The sequence below is a fragment of the Pteropus vampyrus genome, unplaced genomic scaffold, assembly GCF_000151845.1.
Source record: "Pteropus vampyrus isolate Shadow unplaced genomic scaffold, Pvam_2.0 Scaffold75, whole genome shotgun sequence".
Taxonomy (NCBI): Eukaryota; Metazoa; Chordata; class Mammalia; order Chiroptera; family Pteropodidae; genus Pteropus; species Pteropus vampyrus.
In genome coordinates this window covers 3,118,360-3,124,503 of record NW_011888856.1, presented here as the reverse complement: position 1 = coordinate 3,124,503, position 6,144 = coordinate 3,118,360, and the positions used below count along the sequence as shown (strand labels likewise).

The 6,144-nt window shown below is 48.1% G+C and overlaps 1 pseudogene; it reads left to right on the top strand.

Moving 5' to 3' along the window:
- The first annotated feature begins 5,953 nt into the window (after positions 1-5,953).
- Positions 5,954-6,071, top strand: LOC111741287 (annotated as a pseudogene).
- Positions 6,072-6,144: the final 73 nt, after the last annotated feature.

Below are 6,144 nucleotides of genomic sequence, written 5' to 3'. Positions count from 1 at the left end.
GCTTTCCCCAGAATCCAGACCTTAGTGGAATGTGCAAAGCGGTTCTTGGAGCGTGGGGGGCAAGGCAGGTCGGCACCGCCCTGGGTGCCCATTTCCTGCTGCTCCTCTGCCAAATGCCTCCTACCTCGTGTCTGATCTTTTGCCTTGGCCTCTGAAGGATTTGCAGGGCAGTGGGGGTGGATCACCTGAGAGGACATCACTTCAGTTAGAGTCTAATTGTTCCTCCTTTGATTCACAAGGTAGGAAAACATTGTCTCTAAAACACTCTGGACGGTCACAGATGATATTTAAAGTGACACGAAACCCAAAGCTTCCCCAGGCCCTTCTCTTCTGCGGTTGTTTATAGATTTTCAGTAATTCTAATAAGCCCGGATCTGCTCAAAGTTTTGCCCAATTTGTTCTCTGTGTCTCAGGGCAGTGCCCGACTAAGCAACTAAATGTGTTCTTAGGGTGACCTATTGTTGCTGCTGATGTATTTTTATGGGGGAGAGTAGGAGGGAAGGAAAAGCATCCAACGATTCGTTAATGGAAAAACGGACGTCACTGGCCATGCTCGTAGGTGCGTTTTGTTTCGTATTATTGCCTTTAGCCTGATTTTCACTGGTGGGAAAATCACCTGTTGGAGCAGAGGCCTCCAAAGACCTTAGTTTGGCCTTGACCTTAAGGGTGTCAGGGGCGTTTGACCTCTCTCCTGTTCTTCTGTTTCATGTGCCTTGGTGGTGCCTGCTGCCCACAGGGCTGAGCGGTGCCACGTTTCTGCCACTGCCGCGGGAGACCCTATAGGTTGCTGGTGTTGTGCAGAAGGCCCTGTTTTCTTGGGCTCGAAGTGCTGCTCCCCTCAAGGTGCCACATTTCAGCTGTGAGTCCTGGGGTCCTCACGGGGTTCTGCACTGGCCCGAGAGGAATGCCATTCTCCCCCACTTGAGCCATACTTTGTCACTAACCAGAGCTGCTTGTGGCTCTTTCTCTCTCTTAGTCCTTCCTTGAAGGTCCTGTGCCCACAGGGCTCACACACAGTTCTGTGGGTCGTCACTGTCACCCTGCCCCAGGCACCACCAGGTGAGATGCCCCAATGTCAACCTGGGTCACCCTCAACCTTGTGTAGACGAGTCCGTAGAAAGAGACACCAAGGGTTGCCCTGCAGCCTCACAGCTGGGAGTGTGTTTGAACTTGATGACTCTGGTGGTGGGACTCCCGGTTCCCCATGTCCTTGACCACGTCATTGGTGGGCCAGCTTCGCGTGTCCTGGGAGTAACTCCTCGAGACCCGGCCTCCAGCCGACTCCAGACCTCCTGATGCTTTGGTCAGTACCTGAGTTCCTGTCTTCATTCTTCCTGGCTAAAGTGATTTCTGCTTCCTGCTCTGAACTCTGACCCTATGGCCGTCTGTTCCATTTCGTTCCTCCAATATCTTTGAGATAGGGGTTAATATCCTACTTCTGGGCAAGGAATCTGAACCCCACGTAAGATACAGAAAAGGGCCATGCCATAGGTGACAGAATCTGGCTTCGAACTCTGCTTCCAGAGGGTCACAGCGACATTGCTTAGCCTCACCTGAACAGAAAGGATGGGGGAGGGACGAAGCCACGTGAGGGCAGACAAGGGAGGAGCCCCGCGGCGTCATCCACCCTTCTCTCCCCAACGCCGGGCTTCCCTCCTCCCCAGACGCCAACGCGACCAGACTTTCCAGAAGAACGTGGACGTCCTGGTTGTCAAATCCACTCCCCTCCTTCTTTTCTCTAATACTCCAACGGGGCAAACAGAGACTGCAGCACCCCACAAAGCTGCAGGAAACCCAGATGCCTGTGGAAATTCTGCTCCACTGCTGTCTTCGTTCCTGTGTATCCTTCGCTTCTCTTCCAGGCTCGGGTGATTTGCTCGTCCTCTGGAATCCCTTGTTTTTTGAGGTAGGTCACTCAAGTTTTCAGCAAATTTTGCCTTCTGGAGTGGTGACTTGAATTTGTCTCAGAAACACCTCTTCTACCAGGCTAAAATGGCATCTTCACATTCCCCATTCACCTACCAGTACACACAGAACCAGGCCACGTTCAGCCTTGAGAATCCACTGAGACAGTCCTCGGCGTCATGGAGCTCCTGGCCTGTGGGGACAGGCAGATGCTAGATGATACAGCATACATATCAAGGCAGAAAGATGCAGAAGGGGCTGGGGTAGGTGCGCTGGGCACAGAGGAAGCCTTGTGGCTCAGAAAAGTCTTTCCACAGGAGGTGGTTGTGAGCTGGCTGAGGTTCTGAAGTCTCGTTAGGAATCTTCCAGACAAACAAGGTAGGGGAGGGCATTGTGGGTAGAAGGGGAAGGATGCGGCTGGAGCGAGTCCGGGTGGCCGCAGCTCAGGGTGGGTAAGGGAAGCATGAAGAGGGGAGGCAGGGGCAGGTGATGGAGGGGGTGGGACAGGAAGGGCTCAGCGGATACTTGGCAAAGCGTTGGTGCTACGTAAAGTCTTTCCGCGGGAGAAAATACGTTATCGCTATTCTTTCGCAAGGCAAACAGAGGCGGGCGCTGAATGCTGCTCCAGCGCGGAGCTCTCTTTCCAGGCTGGCTTGAACCATCCGTCACATGAGAGCACGTCCCCACCACCCCATGTGGGGGAGCGGGCGCAGGGCAGAGAGCTGAGGGGGCCAGAGGGAGGCCCGGCCGCCCACGAAGCCGCCAGCAGACAGCCAGGCTGCTCTTTAATGTGGCCGCCTGGGTCACTCTTCCTGGCGCTCAGTTTGTGGGTCTCAATTTAGCTCTGATGGAGCTCTTCTGTTTCCTGATTTCAAAGCCCATGTTTTTATTAAAGCCTCTGAGATTTTCTCCTTACATGTGTGGTTTCTTTCCGTGGTTCTTAACCATCCTTCTGAGGAAGCTGAGCTGTGCTCTGCACTCTGGGCTCAGGCCACCCCCACAGACCCCCGATGGGTGGCAGAGTCCCAGGGCCTTGGTGCTTGCCACCGTGTCACTCTCGGGGCCTCGTAGGGCTGGGAGCCCACATGGAAGCGGGGATGGCTTTTATGTCTTGCAATGGCATGGTTTTTGTTTTCCTCTGTGAGACTTAAGAACTCCCGTTGCCCTGAGTCCCAACATCTCGGCCTGCCCAGGGCTGGAGAGAACGTGGGTTTGCATCTGCCAGCAGCGCACACTGTGTGTTTGACCCTGAGCAAGTTAGGCAGCCTATTTGGTTATGTGTCCAAGTCTCAGTGTTCCTGACTGTAATAGGATTTATGTTGTAGGGTTGTTGGGTGGATCACGTGTGATACCCTATGTAACGAGCAGCATAGGGCACCGTGCAAAGTGCCGCCTCGTGCTTTTTGCATAATCTCACGCGAGGTGCTTGACCTCTCGTGTCTCAGTTTCCTCATCTGGAGCGTGGAGATGATCATCATTCATCTGCTTTATAGGGTTGTCATGGAGGTTAAACGAGATAAGGTATCTGTCTATTTGCACATCTATCTGGTCATGCAGACATCAGAATGATAATAAGCGGTGGGATTGCTAATGCTTCTTTTCTTTACGGTTCATCCTTGGTAGGTTGTCCATTTCATATGGATTATACAGTTTGTTGGCATACGATTGTTCATATTTTACTTATTATTATTTTTTTTACTTCTCTAAAATCAGTAGTGATGTCCCCTCTTTCATTTCTGACTTTGGTTAATTCGAGTTATTTTCCTTCATCAATGTAGCTAATGGCTGATCGATTTCTTTGATCTTTTCAAAGAGCCGACTTTTGGTTTTGTTGATCTTCTATATTGTTTTTTTAGTCTCTATTTTATTTATTGCTGCTCTAATCCTTACTATTTCTTTCCTTTCGCTAGGTTTTGGTTGAGAGAGAGAGAGAGAGAGAGAGAGAGAGAGAGAGAGTGTGTGTGTGTGTGTGTGTGTGTGTGTGTGTGTGTGTGTGTGTTTTATAGCTACTCATGTTGTAAGGTGAGGCTGTCCGTTTGACATGTATCTTTTGGAAGTGTCTGCAGGTGTACAGTTCCCTCTTGGCACTGCTTTTGCTGCCTTCCATAAGTTTCGGTTTGCTGTGTTTTCATCTTCATTTGTCTCATGATATTTTCTAATTTCCCCCGTGATATCTTCTTTCACCCATTGGTTGTTTAGGAGCATAGTTTTAATTTCCATATGTTTGCGAATTTTCCATTTTTCCTTCTGCGATTGATTTTTTTGGTTGAAATTCTTATTTTATTCATATGTCATCTTTCTGATTTCCTTTGGTTCTATGTCTATGTTTTCCTTTAGCTCTTTGAACATACTAAAAGTTGATTTTTAAAAAAAGTCTTTGTTTATTAAGTCTGATCTCTGTGTTTCCTAAGGGATGAATTCTGGAGAAATATTTAGTTTCTTTCAATAGGCCATCATTTTCTGTTTCTTTGTATATTTTATTTTATTTTTAGTTGGAAATGGAACGTTTGAAAAGTAGTCACCTGTCCCGGTGTTTGCAGATTGACTCTGTGCTGGGGTATTCCTCTACTTATTAGCTGGGTAGACGTGAGTCTTGGAATCAATCTAAGGTAGAGGCTTAAAGTCTTCGCAAATATTTTCTGAACATGTGTCTTTCCTGGACCTGTACTGGCTTTTTCAATTCCCCCGTAGACACAGGTCCGCAAGTCTAAGCTTTCTTCCTCGGCCCTCTCTACTGTTTACCCAATCTTCTGCCTTCTGGTTAACTCTTCTGTGTGTACCCCAGGCAAATAGCAGTTGATTGGCATTCTCTTGGCAGGCCTAAGTGGGTGTTAATGAATGGAAGAATATGCTCTCCTTGCACCTGATAAAGAGCTAACTGACCCTGGGTTCCTCTCTCTCAACTTCAGTGTTTCTTTTTATTTATAATAATCTGTAGAGACAAGACAGAGGCTCCAGTTTAGACCCTAGTTTAGAAGTTACATTTGACCAACAGCTCAAGAATGCATAGATGCTATTGTAAGGTACAAAGTTCTCACATGATGTCATGACTGACAATGTATATTTAAATAATGTTTTGAGGCATTTGATACTTGTACTACACAAGTAGATTAAATTGAAGGGCTGAGATGTCCATCTGTCTGTGTGTCAATGTGTCCTTCCATCATCCACCTCTCCAGGGAGCGTTTATTTAATGCCTACTCTCTGCCAGGTCCCTTTATGTACTGTGTCCTCACAATGCTACAAGGTGAGTCCTATTTTATTGGTGAGAAAATGGGCTCAAGAGATTAAAATAATTTGTTCAAGGTTATATAACTCAGAGATGAAGATCAAACTCTCAAGTTCAAGACCATTACAGCTAACACTCTGCCCTGAATCAGTTCACTGTCTAGTAGTATGATAATTATGAATTTGTTCTAAATTTCAAGTGAAAAGTTTTGACTGTCATCTCAGTTATCTGGATGCTTCTACCAAAAGTATATGGGAGACCCAATTATTTTGGATAATTGCTTCAGTCGATGTCGCCTCAAAATGTGGAGTGTCCTACTTAGCAGTGAGCATCAAAGGCCAGCAGCATGCACGGTGGGCTACCTCACAGGCATCCTTGTTTCTGTGTGCTCTTTCTGCATTTCCCCATGTTTCGAGCTGGTCGTCAGGCCCTTAGCATTTCTTTGCCCTGGGGAGGTTTAGCAAGACAGTAATAAACCAGAACTGCTGCATGTCTATGATTCCTCCTGCATTTTGTAAACACTTGTGGCAGCTTAGGCTGTGTGCACAGGAGGAGGGTCGTGGGGGGGAGGGCAAGGATTCTGAGGATCAAAATGATGTGGGAGTCCACTTGCACTCCTTGGCAGTCCTGGAGGCCTCAAGGGGATGGCCTGTGGGGGCCCCAGAGGTGGGGCTTAGGGCAAAACTCTGGGACACCACACCATCCTGGGTGGCAACCAGGAAAAGGGAAGTCTCAGTGATGGCTGCAAATGAATCTCCTGCCAGCCCAGTGGCCTAGGGCCTTACTGTCAGAAGGCAGTAGATTAAAAAAATACATATGGTGTATGGCCATGCCACCCCGAACAAGCATGATCTCGTCTGATCTCAGAAGCTAAGCAGAGTTGGGCCTGGTTAGTACTTGGATGGGAGACCACCTAGGAAGACAGGTGCTGTAGGCGTAAAAAATAAAAAATAAGGGATTGTAAGATGACAAGTTCCTTGCAATCTGTGAGATCAACCAAGGCTTGCCTC